The sequence below is a fragment of the Capra hircus genome, chromosome 24 (assembly GCF_001704415.2).
Source record: "Capra hircus breed San Clemente chromosome 24, ASM170441v1, whole genome shotgun sequence".
Classification (NCBI taxonomy): domain Eukaryota; kingdom Metazoa; phylum Chordata; class Mammalia; order Artiodactyla; family Bovidae; genus Capra; species Capra hircus.
The window spans coordinates 23,112,142-23,114,918 of record NC_030831.1 but is presented as its reverse complement, the minus strand read 5'-3'; the positions used below and the strand labels follow the sequence as shown (position 1 = coordinate 23,114,918).

The following is a 2,777-nucleotide window of genomic DNA, read 5'->3' as shown; positions in this document are numbered from 1 at the left end:
GAAGCGACTGAGAGACCGCACACTCGTGCACACACATACACACACAAAGCTAAAGAAGGTTAAAATAATGTGTTCTGGTGACTTTTTTTTTCAATTTTTTTTCTCTTTATTAACTCTTGTTTGGAATGATCTTGGAGGCACTGACTGTCAAAGATGATGAGCAGCTAGAAATTGCCCTCCACACTAAATTTTGGTAACTTAGCCAACTTTAAATAGGTCTTGCCAGAAAAAGGTTTTAATAGTAAATGGCAAAGGATCAATAGCAGATTAAAAAAAAAAAAAAAAAACTTCAGGTAATATTCTCCTGAGCCTTAAAAATTGAAAAGAAAGGTTGGTGACAGAGATATCCTTAATAAGAAAAACACTGAGAACAAAAGCCACATGTACTTTAAATGTTTTAAAGAAAGGACGTACTTTATCATCAAATATGTATGGAAGAAAATGAGACATAAGCTGTTTAGAATTTAGTTTGGGTACAATTATACAGTTCCATGGTCTTATGTTTGCCAACATCCCATTTTCTATCACAATCACCAGAGGCAACAGACCCTCCAAAGGGTTAAAAGAGGGGGACTATCAGCCCCCAGCCATGCGCTCAGTTCACTGGACCAACCTCCCTGCTTCTGTGTTTACAGGATTTTATTTGCATAGAAGAACTGCAGGAGCTCTGGATGGTAGGGGCTCAGCTGCCGGCAGAGTTTAGGGTTCCTTTGACCCTCCTCCTTCTGGAAACTGTAGTCCTTGCTTTGTCTCAGATAACAGAGAACAGGCTCAAAAAATTGTTTTGCAAGCCTTGGCCACCTGGGGATTCCTGTCCTGTAAGTGGGACAGGAGGGAGGCCCAAGTCAGATTCACCTGATGGGTGAAGAACCTCCTCCATTTCTGTCCAGCAAGGGTAAACAGTTGTCCAAATAAGACAAAGGTCAAGTATCTCAGGCTGTCATTCTCGTCCTCAAGCAAAGCCCTGGTCTGGAGGGTGATGTCTGTGAAGAAGGCGCTCAGGCCTTTCCCGTGCATCTTGCCCAGGATGATGCTGTCAGGATCTTCAAGCTCTGGTGGGTGACTTCAGAACTCACCGGGTCATACAGACCATGCACCAGCAGGTCTAGAACAATCTTCTTATACTTTCTTGCCTTGTCCAGGGTCTCACAGGTCATGATTCCCAGGCCTCTCATCACCATATAAGACTTTTTAACACTGGGGTCCCAGGCTGTCTCTGCCAAGATGAAAAACACATTTTTCAGAGGTTCCTGCTTCTGGAGCCTCAGATTCCAAGAGACCTTGGAAAAGAAAGACATCATTGATGTCCTTTTCTTCTTGGGCTGGGTGGCGGGGCTAGAAGGGGGCTGGCCCCGTATTCTTCTCCTTGTTTGGTCCATGGAATTGTGGTCACGTGGAGATGTGGGGGTGTGGTCAGAGCACAGGTGGCGCGCAGAGCTGCTGTTCTCCGGGTAGCAGCCAGATGGGATGACTTGGCTCAATTTTCTCAGCTGTGAATTCCTGAGCAGGGTGATGAGGCTTCTTCCTTGGAACTCATCCTAGTGAAAGAAGCGATCACTTCCAGGAACATCACTGTCCTTTAAACAAGCTCGGGGCTGGCCATCAGTTGCATTTCGCCCTTGAAGATGAGACATAGAGCAGATTGGCGTTTTATCACGAGTGAGAAATACATAAGTGAAGTTGTTCAGTAGTGTCCGACTCTTTGTGACCCCACAGACTGTAGCCCACAAGGCTCCTCTGTCCACAGGATTCTCCAGGCAAGAATACTGGAGTGGGTTGCCATTGCCTTCTCCAGAGGATCTTCCCAACCCAGGGATCGAACCCAGGTTTCCTGCATTGTAGGCAGACGCTCTACTCTCTGAGCCACCAGAGAAGTCCCTAATAAGACCTTTTTCGGCTATCTGCCCCTGATAGCTGCTAGAGATTCGTTACAGGCCGTGTTGTTTTACAAACTGAAAATTCTCATGTTAGTTTCCTGTTTCTCCAAGGGCCCAGGGAAAGAGCCTCTGGTGACTATTTTTAATGATTCCTCAGAGACAAAGTGTGACTGTTTTTAACAGAAAAATAGTACAAAAAGATTGCTAGCTACACATGCTTTTATAATTCTGGCTTCCGGATTAAAGTGAACCTACATGTGAATATGGTTCTGCACTTAAACTTCCTCTCCCTCTACATAATTTTCACGCAACACATATTCCTCTGCCAGGTACTGCTGTAAACACAGGATAGAGTATCTTGCTGCAGAGAAGAATGCAACAAATGAGGATAGGGCGAGGGGGAACTTATGAGGTTGATCCAAGGCAATGAGTGTTGCAAGTGTTAGTCACTCACAGTTGTTTCTGACTCTTTGCAGCCCTAAGGATGGTAGCCTGCCAGGCTCCTCTGTCCATGTAATCTCCCAGGCAAGACCACTGGAGTCGGTTGCCATAGTGAATTTAATGTGGTTTTATCTTTGACACCGGCTTCATGGCTTCCCTGGTGGCTCAGACAGTAAAGCGTCTGCCTGCAATGCAGGAGACCTGGGTTCGATCCCTGGGTGGGGAAGATCCCCTGGATAAGGAAATGGCAACCCACTCCAGTATTCTTGCCTGGAGAATTCCATAGACTGAGGAGACTGGTGGGCTACAGTTCATGGGGTCGCAAAGAGCCGGACACGACTGAGCGACTTCACTTTCACTTTCACGGTTTGTAGATTCCTTTCCATGGCCGTGCCTCTTTCCCTACACTAACCTGTAACATCAGGAACTCATGCCATCTGTCTGTCCAGGCCCATGACA

The 2,777-nt window shown here is 46.2% G+C and overlaps 1 pseudogene; it reads right to left on the bottom strand.

Annotated features, from left to right (window-relative positions):
* On the bottom strand, positions 630-1,379 carry LOC102179251 (annotated as a pseudogene).